The sequence below is a fragment of the Nicotiana sylvestris genome, chromosome 8 (assembly GCF_000393655.2).
Source record: "Nicotiana sylvestris chromosome 8, ASM39365v2, whole genome shotgun sequence".
Classification (NCBI taxonomy): domain Eukaryota; kingdom Viridiplantae; phylum Streptophyta; class Magnoliopsida; order Solanales; family Solanaceae; genus Nicotiana; species Nicotiana sylvestris.
In genome coordinates this window covers 49,762,900-49,779,784 of record NC_091064.1, presented here as the reverse complement: position 1 = coordinate 49,779,784, position 16,885 = coordinate 49,762,900, and the positions used below count along the sequence as shown (strand labels likewise).

Genomic DNA, 16,885 nt, shown 5'->3' with positions numbered 1-16,885 from the left:
GGTCGGCATGAAATTTTGGAAGTTGGAGTAGCTACGTAGGGTTGAATGTGACGTGTGTGCAAACTTTCAGGTCATTCGGACGAGGTTTGATAGACTTTTTGATCGAAAGCCTATTTTTAAAGTTTTTGAAGTTCTTAGGCTTGAATCTGATGCTAAATTGGTGTTTTGATTTTGTTTTGAGCATTCCAAAGGTTGTAACAAGTTTGAATGAAGTTATGGGATATGTTGGTAGGTTTGGTTGAGGTCCCGGGGGGGCCTCGAGTGAATTTCGGATGCTCAAACAGGTACTTTGCTTTGATTTTTGCAGCAGTGATTTGTTCACTGTGATCGTGTGAGTCCATCCGCGAATAGGGTAAGTTGAGGTCAGGCATTTTCTTGTGAATCGCGATCGCGAAGGTAGGCGTGCGATCGCATAGGGTGAGCATAGTTGGTCATCGTGTTCGCATAAGGACCTTTGCGTTCGCGTAGAAGGATTTGGTGTGGCAGTGGGGTGATAGAATTGCTCTATGCGATCGCATAGAGCTGGTCGCGATTGCGTTGCTATGAGGAAGTTTTCTTATGCGATCTCATAGGGAGTTCTGCGATCGCGTAGGGTTAAAATCTGGGCAATATTTAATAACCCATCCGCGACCCTTCTTCATTTTTCCACCATTTTTGAACGGAATTGAAGCTTTTGAGGGTGATTATTGAGGAAACCAAAGAGGAATCAATTGGAGGTAACATTTTTTACTTCATAACTAGTTTATATGAGATTAAAAACCTAATTAGTGGTGAAAAATTTGGGAAACATGGGTAATTAGGGCTTGAGATTAAGAGACCTTAACATGGGTATTTGAGGGGTCAATTGAACTCCGATTTCAGTGTTCTTGTTATTAATAGACTCGTGAGAGTACGGGGTTTCTGAAAATGTAAATTTTACCCGATTCTGAGATGTGGGCCTGAAGAGCATTTTGGTTATTTTACCTAATTTCGTGTATTAGCTTAGAATTTAATTGTAGAATCAGTTGCTTGAAGTGTTATTTACATTATGCAATTGAATTGAATAGATTTGGGTCATTTGGAGTCGAGTACTCCTGGCAAGACCGTGGTTTCGGATTGATTTAAGCTGGTTCGAGGTAGGTGGCTTGCCTACCTTGTGTGGAGGACTTTCCCCTTAGGATTTAGTATATTTTATAATTAAAATGCCTTGTAGGTGAGGTGACGAGTGTGTACTTGAGCTAATTATTGAAAATTCGGTTTTCTTTAAGTTATTTCAATTGTGTTCCTTTTTCCTGTTTTATACTACTTGCAAATTAAGCCTGTTGCTAGCTTAGAAAAACCTGTTTAGTTGACTTAATTGCCTATTTGCTTAAACTGTCTTATTTTCATTACGTGAAGCATCTTAAGCTAGAATTACCTATTTTACTTAGTACGAAATTGAGCTTATTTGGGTATTCCTTGTATTGTTGATGCGTGTTTTACTTTGGGACTACGGGACGATTTCCCGGGAGATCTCCATGTATGTTTACTTTGGGACTACGGAACGATATTCCGAGAGATCTCCTGCACATTTATATTGGAACTACAGGACTGCGCCTGATAGATTACCCTGTACTGAGTATTTATATTTGGGACTACAGATCAGTATTCCGGGAGATCCCCTCGCATTATGAGTTAGACTACGGGATGGTATCCCGAGAGATCCACTGAATATTTACATTTGGGACTACAGGACGGTATCCTGGGAGATCCCCGGTTGCTATCTTTGTGCTGAGCCATATTTTCTCTCTGTGTTACTTTGCCTCTATAGTAGATGTTGCTGTCTTTTTATTCGTGTTACTTTTCCTATTGTACTTATTATACTGCTCTTTTCTATACTGTCGAACTTTATATTTTTGTTTACCCTCAGTAGGGCCCTGACCTTCCTTGTCACTACCCGACCGAGGTTAGGTTTGGCACTTACTGAGTGCCGTTATGGTGTACTCATGCCCTTTCTGCGCATGTTTTTCATGTGCAGATCCAGGTACCTCTACTCAGACCTAACATCCTTGAGGCGAGGCGATCCTTCGGAGACTTCGAGGTATATCTGTCGCGTCCGCAGACCGAGGAGTCTCTCTCAACTCTATCTTGTAGTGATAGCCCTTCTATCTTTCTGTTGATGTAGACATTCCGGAGTTAGAGCATTTGTATTATACTTATAGCTTGTGATTCATGGGTTTTCGGGTTTTGGGAAAAATGTATTATTTTTTTTGAGAGTTTATATTGTTTATGCCAAGCGGCACTTATAAACGCTATTTTATTTCACTATCTCTGTTTTAAATTGTTTATCTTCCGCAAATTGGTTTATCTTCGGCATTTTAGGCTTACCTAGTTGTATAGACTAGGTGTCACCACGATGGTTCACGGAGGGCGAACCGGGGTCGTGACAAAGATGAATAGGGAAATCATGTTGATGAAACTAAATATCGTGGAATGATTGGCTCCCTTCTCTATCTAACTACTAGTCGACCAGATATTATGTTTAGTGTTTGTAAATGTGCCAGGTTTCGGTCATCTCCTAAAGAATCACATCTGACTGCAGTAAAGAGAATTATTCGATATCTCATTGGAACTATCTCTCACGGATTATGGTATCCACGCTCTAACAATTTTAAACTAGAAGGTTTTTCAGATGCTGATCTTGCAGGTGATAAGTAAGACAAAAAAAGCACCAGCAGAACATGTCAATTACTTGGAAAAGCACTGATATCTTGAAACAGTAAAACAAAAGGATTAGTTGCACTATCCACAAATTAGGCTGAGTATATAGCCATTGGACAATCATATGCACAATTACTATGGATTTCTCATCGATTGGGTGACTATAAACTATTCTTTAAACTCATTCCAATTTTTTGTGATAACTCTAGTGCTATATGTCTCTACAAAAATCATGTCACTCTAGGGCAAAGCATATAGACATCAAACATCATTTCATTAGAGATCATGTTCTTAAGGGAAATATGGAATTATCTTTTGTTGGAACTACTGATCAATTAGCAGATATTTTCACGAAACCTTTACTTGAGGACAGATTTTGCTTTTTAAGAGAATTACTTGGTATTATTTTCATTGATCATTAATATTAGGACCTATGTGATATTTTTATATTTTATATGCCTATGTTTAAATTTTGTCTTTTCATAGTCATTAATAGCGCCTCTGATTTTCCTCTATTTTTTCCCCCTCTCTTATCACATCAGTTGCAGCGTTCAAGGAAGGAAAACCAATCATCACGCCTGTTCTACTGACGTTTTTTTTCATATTTATAGTTCAAATCTTGGCGCTGCTTTTTTTTCCAGATTCAACAACTTAACATTTATTTCAATAAAAGAAGAAATATTCAAATGCTATATTCTATGAGTCACCGATTCTTACTTTGTTTGAAATGCCTCCTTCAAAATGTGCTTATACTGTATATATTTATAGATAGCACTCCTATTTTAACCTTTTAACCTTCAAAATATTAAGATAAATATTAAATCATTCCTGAACCTTTCACGATCAAAATCATCTATACTCGCAAGTCATAAAACATCAAGTAAACTTATGGGGAGTCTCAAATTAAGGAACAAAGTGTTAGAACTCAAAACGACTGCTTAGGTCGTTGCACATATTCTTCCACAACCCCTCGTTTAACATTCAAGCACACATGTTTTTAGTGACAGGAAATGTAATGCTAGATTACTTTTTCGCTAATTAATTGCTTAATATTTTTCACCAATTTTTTTGTTTTAATTTAATGGCTCGTGTTGAGAAAAAATATTCAGAGCGACTAGATGAGCTGAGTTAATTAAGCGAGAAAAGACATAGCAATAGAACATGTTGATAGTAACAATTGACAAAATGGTCTCACAAAAGTTTGTACTCTAATACAATGTGCAATAATCTAACAATTCTACCCAAAACCTTAAGATATTGAGTGGATTAGTTAATGACACATATAAATTCATTTACAAACCCTTATTTAACTGATAAAGAAAAAGTGAATCCTCTAATAATAGATCGTAAGCTATAAAATAAGAAATTCAGAATAATGAATAAAGCTTTCGTTATGCCTTGCATTTGTCTTATCATAATATTATTATTGAATAGAAATTATAACACGATAAACTTAATCTCATATTCAAATAATACATATGAAATGTTCCTTACTATGGAGGAGCACATGATGTGGTATCACTATGATAATAATCATAAAACCTCTTAGAGTCACAATAAAAATCTACTTCTCCGTCTCTACATCTTCTTTCAAACTCCGACGGAGGAGTATGATCGTGAAAGTCTATTGATACTAATAAATAGTCAACACATTCCCAAACACAATCTTCTTCTACTGATGGAGGGTATGTTTTACACTTTGCTAATGTCATACTAGTCATACACATTATGAAGAAAAACATACAAGTCAGCTCTAATATCCTCATCTGCATACCAGACATCCTCGTGTTTGTATTTCCTGCAAAGATATATAATTACCCAATAACGTTAAAAAGTTTGATAAGCACCTTTTCAGAATTTGTATAAACTAGAATATTACCACATCAATGTAGATATTCAAGAAATCCTCTCAAATATAAATAATCCACACGTAAGCACGTGGACTAGCTTAATTTTTGTTCTTAATATAAATGTCGCTGTTGCTCTCATTTTATATACAACTTACACGTTAGAATACGTGATGTGGCAATTTTGCTATTGAAATTGCAATGGGCAGCGTTTCAAATACTGTTATTGTATATGAACTGAAAAGACCGATTAGAAGACATTTTTAACCTAAAATATTCAAGTGTATGGAAATGGAGATTGTTCCAAATATAGAAGCACTGTATTAAGAACAAACACAAACAAACTAATAAATAAAAGGAGAATATATAAAATATTCTTGCTTACCCCTTTCTTTTGATATCACAACAACGTTTTACCTTTTCCCAAGACAAGGTTGTAGCCTGTAGGATATAAATAGAAAGAGCAATTAATAGTACTTTGACCTGTAACGCACGTTATGGATGAACATACATTTCATTGAATTTTTAAAGGCCGAAAAAGTTCATTGTATCGCTCCTTTCTTTTCACCCCGGCCCAATCGTTTCGGTAGACATTAATGAAGTCTCATTAATTAATATGAGAAGATATTTGTTGACGGTTTAATAATTTTATTGTCAAAGCTTACAGCCTCTTGCCAGTTAAGAATTAGAGAAACCTTCTGGGATTACTGGTAAATTATATAAATTACCAGTAGTATTTTAATAGGCGTTTGGGACGAATCCTGGGGCGGGACGTAGTCAAAATGCACGGGACAAATTTGGGGGGCCACGAAGCTAGCTCCATTGTTTTCAGCATAAGCTTAGGCGTTACATGCAAAAAATTGCAGAAATAAGATACTTCTTGGAGTGGTCTTTAACTTTTGACCTGCTTGCCCTATTAGTAGAACTTCAAGGTCAAAAGTTAAACGTGTAGCATATGGGACAAGCGAAGGGATCGTGATGGTGCTAAAAAACTGCTCTTTACACAACCAACACTTAACAATAAATAAGGACCTAGTTTAACAAGTAACAACATATTGAGGTCGAATAAAAATAAACTCAGTCACATATGATAAAAAGTCTAAACCATACGCCTTCTACATAACCTCCCAAGATTTGGTGCCACAGAGCATATGAGACACTAAAATACTACATATAAGGTCTGAACAGAAATGCAATACTATCTGATACAAGAAAACATCAATAAAGATAGGAAGGAGACTCCAGGATCTGCGAACGTCAAGCAGTTGTAACGATCTGGCCGGTTGTTTTGAGTATTGTAGTCCCGTTCTCTCATTTATTGCTTATTCTATATCCAATTATGGTTATGTGACTTGGTGGGTGGTTGGTTTGGTTTCTGGGATATTTTGGAATGAATTGGGACACTTAGTCCTAAGGTCGGAAGCTTAAGTTGAAAGAATTGATCGGATATTGACTTATAGTAAATGACTCTGAAATGGAGTTTTGATAGTTCTGATAACTTGGTATGGTGATTTTGGACTTAGGAGTATGTACGGATATTGATTTGGAGGTTCATAGTCATTTTGGGTTTTATTTGGCGAAAGTTGAAATGTTGAAGGTTTGGAAAGTTGAGAAATTTAACTGAAAGTTGGCTTTGTTGATGTTGGGCTAAATTTTTGGCTTCGGGAGTTGGAATAGGTCCGTTATGTTATTTTATGACTTATGTGCAAATTTTGAGTTCAATCGGAGTTGGTTTGGTGTGCTTCGGCATTGGTTTAAAAAGTTGGAAGTTCAATAGTTCATTAAACTTGAATTGGGGTGCGATTTGTGTTTTCGATGTTGTTTGATGTGATTTGAGGCTTTGACTAAGTTCGTATCGTATTTTAGGACCTGTTGGTATATTTGCATGGGGTCCCAGAGACCTCGAGTGTGATTCGCATCATGTTAGGCTTAGTTTGGACTTGTTGGTCTGTGAAGTTGTTATATCTGGTTTCCTTATACGCGTTCACGAAGGAGGTCTCGCGATCGCAAAGAGTCTTTAAGCGACTGGTGAAGATTGTGCTTCGCGTTCGCAAGAAATGAGATGCGTTCGCGAAGGTTCTAGGTGATTGTGCATCGCGAACGCGTGAGGTAGGTCGTGTTCGCGAAGAAGGGAGGTCAAGCCCAGGGCGGCATGTAATTTGTTCATCGTGATTGCATGGTCAGGACTGCGGTCGCGAAGCTATGTGATCTTAGTCATCACGTTCGCAACTGGGTTGTTGCATTCGCGTAAGAGGAATTTTCAACTGAGAAATTTTTGTGCTTCACGACCACGAGGCAATTTCCGCATTCGCGAAGAAGAGCACCTTGGCAGAAAAATTAAAATCCCAAATCGTGAGTTAGAGTATTATTTCATATTTTGACTTGTGGAGCTCGGCTAGGGGCCATTTTTTTGAGGTATTTCACTACAAATCAAGAGGTAATTAACTTTTTATCATTTTTGTCCAACAATATGGAATACCCATTAATTTCTACACCTATATTATGTGTGTTTAAGGTAAAATATGGAGAATTTTGGAGTAGGTATTTGAGAGTAAGATTTGGGGGTTTGAGGGTCGATTTGTAGTTGGAATTGAATAAGTTTGGTATGTTTGGACTCGTTATTGAATGGGTGTTCGATTTTTATGAATTTTGTGATATTGTGTAGTTATCTAGTCTTTTTTTATCCGTGTAATTTCTATGTGCTAGAGAAGTTGAGTTGTGATTCATGTTAGAAATTATGTTTTGGCTATGTGCTTATTCTGTTGGAACCCACTAATTATGTAATGACCCGGCCAGTCGTTTTGACAGTTAGAGCCTCGATCCCCTATTAACTGCTTCCCCCATATCTTTTTCTGCTATTGTGACTTGCCGAAAGATTCGTTTTGAGTTTCTGAGTGTTTTGGGACACTTAGTCCCTACATGGGAGCTTAAGCCTTAAGATTTGGATTGTAGTCAGAACTGTGTGAAGATGACTCCGGAATGGAGTTCGATGGATTCTGTTAGCTCCATTGGGTGATTTTGGGCTAAGGGGCATGCCCGGATGATATTTTGGAGGTATGTAGCTCATTTAGGCTTGAAATGGTGAAATTCGAATTTTTGGAATTTCGGACCAGTAGTGGAATTTTTTATATCAGGGTCGGAGTCTGATTCCGAAAATTGGATTAGGTCCATATGGTTGGATATGACTTGTGTGCAAAATTTGGGGTCAATCGAACGTGGTTACGTTAGTTTCGGCATCAGTTGTAGAATTTTGAATTTTCAAGTTCATTAGGGTTGGATTGGAGGATGAATTGTGTTTTTATCGTTGTTTGATGTGATTTGAGGGCTCGACTAAGTTCGTATGATGTTTAGGATTGGTTGGTATATTTGGTTGAGGTCCCAGGGGCCTCGGGTGAGTTTTGGGTGCTTAATGGATTGGTTTGAGACTTATGCAATTTGCTGAAGTTGATGCACCTAGTGTTTTCGCACATGCGCACTTTAGGTCGCAGGTGCGGAGCCACAGAAGCGGAATTGGGCCTAGTCCAGCTGGGTCCGCATATGCAGTAAGGAATCCACAGAAGCAGAGGCGCAGAAGCGGTTGTGAACAGCAGGAGCGGGCTCGCAGGTGCGGCCTAGTGCTCGCAGAAGCGGTTCCAGCCCACTTAAAGTGAATTCTGCACCTGTGATGGAATTCCCATCGGTGTGGCGCCACAGGTACGATGAAGGTTTCGCGGGTGCGGTTTGCCTTGCAGAAAAAGAGAGAATTCGAGGGTTTGATTTCATTCCCTAATTTTGGACCTAGAGAGCTCGGATTGAGGCGAAATTTCGAGGGATTTTGTGAGGAAACTTGTGGGTAACGATTCCTTACTCGATTTAGTTACATTTCATTAATCTATTGTTGTTTTCTTCATTTAAACAAGGAATTTGGTTGAGAAAGTTGGGAAAATGGGAGAAAAGTTCCCCAATCAAATTTTTGAGTTTTGAGTGGGATTTTGACATCAGATTTGGATAATTTTGTTATGAGTGAACTCGTGAGTGAATGGGTGTTCATAATTTGTGTTTGTTACCTGATTCCAAGACGTGGGCCCTTTTGGAAGCTTTTTGGGAGTTTTTCTACTTTCTTGCCTTAGCCTTGATTGCATTAGCTAAATTAGTTGCTTGTAGCTATATTCATGTTATGTAATTGATTTGTATAGATTTAGGCCATCTAGAGCCGGATATTCGCGGCAAGAGCATTGTTTCAGGTAGATTTGAGCTTGGTTCGGGGTAAGTGGCTTACCTAACCTTGTGTGGGGGAAATCCCCTAGGATTTTTGGTACTGTTTGATATATGAGCGCCGTGTATGTGAGGTGACGAGTACGTACACGGGCTATTTGTTGTAAAAATCATTTTTCCACTAAGCCTTAACCTGTTTTTCCCTGTTTGAACTACACTAGCATATGGAATTGTCGTGTTTAGGTTAGAAAAGCATGCCTACGTGTTTTAACTGTCTATTTGAAATCTGTGCAACATGTCTAGTGAAATTTCCTATTTTCATTGACGTGAACTTAGTCTAAACTGTAGATTTCCTTGCTATAACTGTTGTTTATTTTGGTTGAGCTGCATATTTATTTTTGGACTACAGAACGGTATTCTGGGAGATCCCCCTGTACTGCATATTTACTTTGGGACTATAGAATGGTATTTCGAGAGATCCCCCAGCACTGCATATTTACTTTGGGACTATGGAATGGTATTTCGGGAGATCCCCCTGCACATTTATGTTTGGGACTACGGGACGGTATCCCGGAAAATCCCCTTATTGCTATTACTGTGTCCTGAGCTGTTGGTTTTTATTGGACTTTATTCCTGTTAGATTTCTGTATATATTTATTGTAATACTTCTTTCTATCTTATTTCAATTATTCACACTAGTAGGGCCCTGACCTGATCTCGTCACTACTCGACCGAGGTTAGGCTTGGCACTTACTGGGTACTGTTGTGGTGTATTCATGTCCTTTCCTGCATATTTTTTTCATGTGGAGATCCAGGTACCGCACATCAATCGCATTACCATTGAGGCGAGCCAGCTGTAGAGACTTCAAGGTATATTTTCCGTGTCAACAGACCTCGAAGTCCCTATCTATTCCACCCCATGACTAACACTTCGTGTATTTTACTTCTTTTATTAGACTCTGGAGTATGAGAGTATTGTTTCTTTCTTTAGCTTGTGACTTATGACATTCCATGTTTTGGGAGAGTTTATGTACTGTTCAGAAGTGATTAATGTATACGCCAAGCGGCATGTCATTTGCTTGTTTAAATTTACTTATTAATTGATAGCTTTTATGTTTTCATCCCTTTATCCGCAAAATGTTAGGCTTACCTAGTCATGGAGACCAGGTGCCGTCACGATGGTTCACGGAGGGAGAACTTGTGTCGTGACAAGTTGGTATTAGAGCTCTAGGTTCATAGGAGTCGTGAGTTACAAGCTGGTTTATTAGAGTCTCGCAGATCAGTATGGAGACGTCTGTACTTTTCTTCGGGAGGCTATGGAACTGTTAGGAAAAATTCCACTTCATTTGATTCCTTGTCGTGTGAGATTATTGACTTCGAAATTCTAAACTTCTGTCTTCTATTATCTCACAGATGGTGAGGACACGTGCTACCGGAGATGACTAGGCACCCACGCCCCTTGATGGAGCCACCCGAGGCCGGGGCAGGGGTAGAGGCCGAGGAGGTGCACATGGTGCAGCCAGAGCACCCGTGTGAGATGCTGTAGAGGAGACACCATTAGCTCCAGTCGGAGCACAGGCACCTGATATGCCTACTACTGTTACTCCAGCTCATAAGAGATCCTCGCGTAGTTCATGAGAATGTACAACACTCTAGCTCAGGCAAGGTTGATTCCCCTTGCTGCAGCCACATCTCAGGCCGGGGGAGGAGTAGAGGCTCCCACCACTCGCACTCTAGAGCAACGAGTTCAGGTTGATCAGATCCCATAGGTTATACCGGTACCGCCTTTAGCCCCAGTTCAGCCTAAGGGTAGGGCAGCAGCTTCAGAAGAGGAGGAGCGAAGGCTTGATAGGTACAAAAAGTATAAAATTCCTACATTCAGTAGTCTAGCATCAGAGGATGCTCAGGGATTTCTAGAGGAGTGCCACCATATACTTCGTAGTATGGGCATAGCAGAGTCGAGTGGGGTTTCTTTCACTGCCTTTCAGCTTCAAGGGGCAGCCTATCAGGGGTGGCATACTTATAAGTTGGACAGTCAGGCTGAGGCAGCTTTCCTTTCATAGATTTAGCGCTCTGGCATGTTTTTGAGAAAGTATGTCCCTTGGGGCCTCAAAGATGCATAGCGTGCGGAGTTTGAGTAGTTGCACCAGGGTACAATGACTATTTCAAAGTATGCAATTCGTTTCAGTGACTTGGCTAGACATGCATCGGCCTTGGTTTCTATAGTTCGAGAAAGGGTTCGCCGATTTATTGAGGGACTCATTCCCAGCATTAGGACTAGCATGGCCCGAGAGCTTGAGATGGATATCTCGTATCAGCAGGTCATGAGTATTGCTAGGAAAGTAGAGAGCATGCTTACTCGGGATAGGGAGGAGAGAGAGGCTAAGAGGTCTCAAGAGTCGGGCCATTATTCTGGTGCTCGTGCCCTAGTTGAAGTTCGTCATGGTAGGTGTTATGTGAGTCGCCCCGTTCATTCAGCTCTTCCAGCACCCAGTGGTATTCCAGCTCCTCCTAGACCTTTGGAGCCTTATTATGCACTTCCAATATCTAGTGTGCCTCCTACACGAGGTGCCATCAGCGGTTAGTCCAGCAAACCTGGCCCGAGTCAGTCACAGCCACCACGTCCTCTCAAAGCTTGTTTGAGTGTGGAGGCACTCGCCATATGGTGAGGGATTTCACCAAACTTAGGAGTGGTGCACCTCCACAGACTTCTCAGCCACAGCATGCTCCACCAGGTCCTCAGGCTATGATTATAGCACCAGCTGCCACCCCACCTGCTCAGCCAGCCCGAGGTGGAGGTCGGGGTGGTAGAGGTCGCCCTAGAGGGGAGGCTAGGCTAGATACTATGCCCTTCCTGCTCGTACAGAGGTTGTTGCTTCTGATTCTATCATTACAGGTATTGTCCCAGCATGTCATATAGATGCATCGGTTTTATTCGATCCAGGCTCCACTTATTCTTATGTGTAATCTTATTTTGCCCCACATTTGGGCGTATTTTGGGATTCTTTGAGTTCCCCTGTTTACGTATATACCCCTATGGGAGATTCTCTTATTTTGGACCACGTTTATCGGTCGTGTTTGATCACTCTTAGTGGTTTTGAGACCAGAGCCGACTTATTAATGCTCAGCATGGTAGATTTTGATGTTATCTTAGGCATGGACTGGTTGCCACCCCATTATTCTATTCTTGATTGTCATGCCAAAATCGTGACGCTTTCTATGCCAAGTTTACCACGATTAGAATGGAGGGGTACCTTAGATTACACTCCCAGCAGGGTTATTTTATTTCTTAAAGCTCAGTGAATGGTTGAGAAAGGGTGTGACACGTATCTAGCCTATGTGAGAGATGTCAGTATTGATACCCCTACAGTTGATTCAGTCCCAGTAGTGAGGGATTTCCCTTATGTGTTTCTAGCTGATCTTCCGGGCATGCCGCACGACACAGATATTAATTTTGGCATTGATTTGTTGCGGGGCACTCATCACATATCTATTCCTCCTTATCATATGGCCCCTCCTAAGTTGAAGGAGTTGAAGGAAGAGTTGCAGGAATCGCTTGATAATGGCTTCATTCGGCCTAGTGTGTCGCCTTAGGGTGTTCCTATCTTGTTTGTGAAGAAAAAGGATGGTTCTATGCGTATGTGCATTGATTATCGTCTGTTGAACAAAGTTACAGTGAAGAATCGGTATCCTTTGTCTCATATTGATGATCTATTTGATCAGTTACAAGGTGCCCGAGTGTTTTCCAAGATTGAGTTGTGTTCCAGTTATCATCAGTTGAAGATTCGGGAGCTAGATATCCCGAAAACTGCATTCAGGACTCGGTATGGTCATTACGAGTTCCTTATTATGTCATTTGGGCTAACCAACGCCCCAGCAGCATTAATGCACTTGATGCACAGTGTATTTCGGCCTTATCTCAACTCGTTCATCATTGTCTTTATTGATGACATTCTGGTGAACTCCCGAAGTCGGGAAGATCATGAGAAGCACCTGAGGACGGTGCTTCAGACCTTGAGAGAAAAGAAATTATATGCAAAGTTCTCAAAATGTGAGTTCTGGTTAGATTTCGTGGCATTCTTAGGTCATGTGGTATCGAGTGAAGGGATCAAGGTGGACCCGAAGAAAGTGGAAGCAGTGTAGAGTTGGCCCGGACCATCCTTAGCTAAAGATATTCAGAGTTTCCTAGGTTTGGCGAGATATTATCGTCGATTTGTTGAGGGGTTCTTGTCTATTGCACTGCCTATGACCAGGCTAACCCAGAAGGGTGCTCTGTTCAGGTGGATGGAAGAGTGTGAGGATAGCTTTATGAAGCTCAAGATATCTCTTACTACAGCCCCAGTAATGGTATTGCCTTCAGGTTCGGGGTCTTATACAGTTTATTGTGCTGCGTCGCGAGTTGGCCTCGGCGTGGTGTTGATGCAGGACCGTAGGGTGATTGCCTACGCATCCAGACAGCTGAAGGTACATGAAAAGAACTACCATATACATGACTTTGAGTTAGCTACTATTGTTCATGCCTTGAAGATTTGGAGGCACTATTTGTATGGTGTCCCTTGTGAGATCTACACTGATCACCGGAGTTTGCAACATCTATTTAAGAAGAAGGATCTTAATTTGCGTCATAAGAGGTGGTTAGAGCTGCTTAAGGATTATGATATCACCATTTTGTTCCACCCGGGAAAGGCCAATGTGGTGGCCGATGCTTTGAGTCGCCGGGCAGAGAGTTTGGGGAGTTTAGCTTATCTATCAGCGGCAGAGAGGCCCATGTTGTTAGATGTTCAAGCCTTAGCTAGCCAGTTTGTGAGATTGGATATTTTTTAGCCTAGTCGAGTATTGTCTTGTGTAGTCTCTTGGTTTTCTCTTTATGATCGTATCAGGGAGCGTCAGTATGATGAACCCCATCTGTTTGTCCTTAGGACATGGTCCAGCACAGTGATGCCAAGGAGGTCACTATTGGGGATGATGGTGTATTAAGGATGCAGGGCAGGCTATGTGTGCCTAATGTAGATGGGTTGCGAGTTGATTCTTCAGGAGGCTCATAGCTCACGGTACTCTACTCATCTGGGTGCCGCGAAGATGTATCAGGACTTGAGGCAGCATTATTGGTGGCGTAGAATGAAGAAATATATAGTGGAGTATATTGTTCGGTGTCTAAATTGCCAGCAGGTGAAGTATGAGCATCAGCGACCGGGTGGGTTGCTTTAGAAGTTAGATATTCCGGAGTGGAAGTGGGAGCAGATCACCATGGATTTTGTTGTTGGACTCCCATGGACTCAGTGGAAGTTTGATGCAGTTTGGGTGATTGTGGATAGGCTGACCAAGTCAGCTCATTCCTTTTTGTGATGACTACCTATTCTTCTGAGCAGTTGGCTCGATTTTATATCCGTGAGATTGTCATATTTCATGGCGTGCCGGTGTCTATCATCTCTGACCGGAGCACGCAGTATACATTACGATTCTAGAGAGCTGTACAGTAGAAGTTAGATACTCGGGTAAAGCTGAGCACAACATTTCACCCTTAGACAGACGGGCAGTCCGAGCGTACTATTTAGATACTTGAGGATATGCTCCGTGCGTTTGTGATGAGTTTGGGGATTTTTGGGATTAGTTCTTTCCCCTTGCAGAGTTTGCCTACAACAATAATTATCAGTCTAGCATTCAGATGGCACTGTATGAGGCTCTGTATGGTAGGCGGTGTCAGTCCCCAGTGGGTTGGTTTGAGCCGGGCGAGGCCAGATTGTTGGGTAGGGACATAGTTAAGGATGCCTTGGAGAAGGTTAAGGTGATTCAGGATAGACTTCGTACAGCCCAGTCCAGACAGAAGAGTTATGCAGACCGGAAGGTTCGCGATGTGGCATTCATGGTCGGAGAGCGGGTCTTGCTCCGGGTTTCGCCTATAAAAGTCGTTATGAGGTTCGGAAAGAAGGGCAAGCTGAGCCCGATGTTTATTGGTCCTTTTGAGGTGTTGCGGCATATTGGGGAGGTTGCTTATGAGCTTGCCTTACATCCTTACCTAGCAGGAGTCCATCCGGTATTTCATGTTTCGATGCTCCGGAAGTATTACGGTGATCCGTCTCACGTGTTGTATTTCAGCTCAGTCCAGTTGGACAAGGATCTATCTTATGTTGAGGAGCCCGTGGCTATATTGGACAGGCAGGTTCGAAAGCTGAGGTCAAAGAACATTGCATCACAAAAGGTTCAGTGGCGGGGTCAGCCAGTCGAGGAGGCGACTTGGGAGACTGAGCAAGATATGCATAGACGTTACCCTCATCTTTTTACCATTTCAGGTATGTCTCTATGCTCGTTCGAGGACGAATATTTATTTTAAGTAGGGAAGGATTTAATGACCCGGCCGATCGTTTTGAGAGTTAGAACCTCGATCCCCTATTAACTACTCCCCCTCTATCTTTTATGCTATTGTGACTTGCCGGAAAGATTCATTTTGAGTTTCAGAGTGCTTTGGGACACTTAGTCTCTAAATGGGAGCTTAAGTCTTAAGATTTAGACCGTAGTCGGAACTTTCTAAAGATGACTCCAGAATGGAGTTCTGTCGATTCTGTTAGCTCCGTTGGTGATTTTGGGCTTAGGGGCACACCCGGATGATGTTTTGGAGGCCAGTAGCTCATTTAGGCTTGAAATGGCGAAAGTCAAATTTTTGGAGTTTCCGACCGATAGTGAAATTTTTTATATCGGGGCCGAAATCCGATTTCGAAAGTTGGAGTAGGTCCGTAAGGTTGGATATGACTTGTGTGCAAAATTTGGGGTCATTGCACATGTATAAATGGGTGAAATACATGAAAAATACGTAAAAATATCAATATTCCTTCCGGATAAACTTTTTCAACTGCGTATTTTTCTGAGACCTATGAACAGAAGATAATAATAATTCACATGGGGAATCAAGAATATAGACACCCCTAGTATTTCTATGAAAAGTAATTTGTGAAAACTGTGCGTTTGCTCGTTTCTTCAGTATAATGTGGATTATGCCAAAAGAAAGAAGGGATGACCTTAACATACCTGGAGTAGGGAAAACTCCGTATAATATTCTGTTGAAAACCTTCGTGGATTGAACTTAGAACCCCAAAAATCGGATTAAGCTTCTGCTTTTTTGAAATTTTTGACGAAATTAGCTTTTGCTTCTTGAAATTTTTGACGAAATTAGCTTGGGATCAGAACGTCTCCTTACATTTAAGTGTTAGCATCTGTTTCTGAAGGGTTTTGCTTTAGGAGGAAAGATTGTACAAAATGAAATCAATGAAAACCAAGCTTTGTATAAAGGAAACCAAATTGTATAAGTCTTATACGTAGGTGTCACTATGTACCTAACTTTAGGTGGCCACCTAAGACATTATGACCAAGAGTCATATGTCTTAGTAGTGGCTTGTTGCCACGTCTTATTTCCACACTTTAATAATTAACTAGGTAATGTCTCGTTATTCGGTAATTAATCAATTACTCGTACAATTAAGAATTATCTCAAATTACCTAAAAATACTACTCATTTTTAATATACTTTATACATCATATTATCACGGCTATATGGTACCTTGTGTGGTACTAGTTCATAATTAATGAGTATTATCGTTCAATCCGTATTTTATCCCAAATTGGCCACTTTCAACAAAACTCATTTTCTTTAATTTGTGTACCCTTATAAATAGCGTAAATATGTTAACCTCAAGATAATTCCCCCCTCCCCCCTCCCCAATCTGCGTCAATTTTACTGAAGACGAAACTTTTAGCGTACGAAAACGCAAGATGTAATAGTAACAATTGACAAAATGGTCTCAAATGTTTTTACTCTAATACAATGTGCAATAATCTAACAATTCTACCCAAAACCTTAAGATATTGAGTGGATTGGTTAATGACACATATAAATTCATTTAGAAACCCTTATTTAACTGATAAAGAAAAAGTGAATCCACTAATAATAGATCGTAAGCTATAAAATAAGAAAATCAGAATAACGAATAAAGCTTTCGTTATGCCTTGCATTTGTCTTATCATAACATAATTATTGAATAGAAATTATAACACGGTAAACTTAATCTCATATGCAAATAATACATATGAAAAGTTCTTTACTATGGGGAGCACATGATGTAGTATCACTATGATAATAATCATAAAACCTCTAGGAGTCACAATAAAAATCT

The 16,885-nt window shown here is 40.5% G+C and overlaps 1 long non-coding RNA gene across 1 annotated transcript; it reads right to left on the bottom strand.

Annotated features, from left to right (window-relative positions):
• Positions 1-4,116: 4,116 nt before the first annotated feature.
• LOC104240637 (uncharacterized) lies at positions 4,117-15,994 on the bottom strand. The gene is made up of 3 exons (XR_714494.2): positions 15,744-15,994; positions 4,912-4,967; positions 4,117-4,477 (listed from the first exon to the last, which is right to left on the bottom strand). It is a non-coding gene; the product is annotated as an uncharacterized lncRNA (long non-coding RNA).
• Between the last annotated feature and the right edge of the window lie 891 nt (positions 15,995-16,885).